Source organism: Gossypium hirsutum, chromosome D04 (genome assembly GCF_007990345.1).
Source record: "Gossypium hirsutum isolate 1008001.06 chromosome D04, Gossypium_hirsutum_v2.1, whole genome shotgun sequence".
NCBI lineage: Eukaryota > Viridiplantae > Streptophyta > Magnoliopsida > Malvales > Malvaceae > Gossypium > Gossypium hirsutum.
Genome location: NC_053440.1, coordinates 20,313,193 through 20,313,928, shown reverse-complemented (window position 1 = coordinate 20,313,928; position 736 = coordinate 20,313,193). Strand labels below are relative to the sequence as shown.

General features: G+C 37.2%; 1 non-coding gene across 1 annotated transcript; it reads left to right on the top strand.

Moving 5' to 3' along the window:
- The first annotated feature begins 394 nt into the window (after positions 1-394).
- On the top strand, positions 395-501 carry LOC121216540 (small nucleolar RNA R71). Its single transcript, XR_005912721.1, has one exon. It is a non-coding gene; the product is annotated as a small nucleolar RNA R71 (small nucleolar RNA).
- Positions 502-736: the final 235 nt, after the last annotated feature.

Here is a 736-nt window from a genome sequence, read left to right as displayed (position 1 = left end):
TGTTGATTTTGATTTCCTACATAATAAACAGACTCGAGATTTGATGGACAATTCTCGAAAGAATGAGTGTCCCCACAGTATACACAAGAAATAATGTTAAGGTGACTTAGTGGCTGAGTTGCAACATGATTTAAACCGTTAGTAATAAACTTTTTCAACATTGAAAAGATAGAAGATACTTGAGCTGGGAGTGAAGTGAGGGTATCTAATTCATGCACTCCAACTATCAAGGTGACTTGGTGGCTGAGTTGCAACATGATTTAAATTATTAGTTGTAAATTGTTACTGGCTATTCTCTCTATGATCTCATAAGCCTCGTTATAAGACTTCTACCTCCAACCTTATGTGTGCGTTGAAACTATTATAAAATGTCCCCAATTGGATGCAATGTGGAATCCCATTTTGAGGGAATTTGCTTAGTAACTCTTTGAATCTTCTCCATGCCTCGTATAGGGACTCATCATCCATTTGTTGAAAAGTGGTGATCTCATTATGGAACTTACCATTTTTGCTAGGTGGTAAATACTTTACCAGAACAGTTTTTGCTAATTATTGCCAAGTAGAAATTGAATTTGGTGACAACAAATTAAGCCATGGTCGTGCTCAATCTTGCAACTAGTATGGAAAAAACTTCAACCTCAATGCGTCTTCAAGTACACCCAACCTCAATGAGTCTTCAAGTACACTGGCTATCTTGTTGATCACCTCCATGAATAGTCAAAGGTGAAGGTGTGGA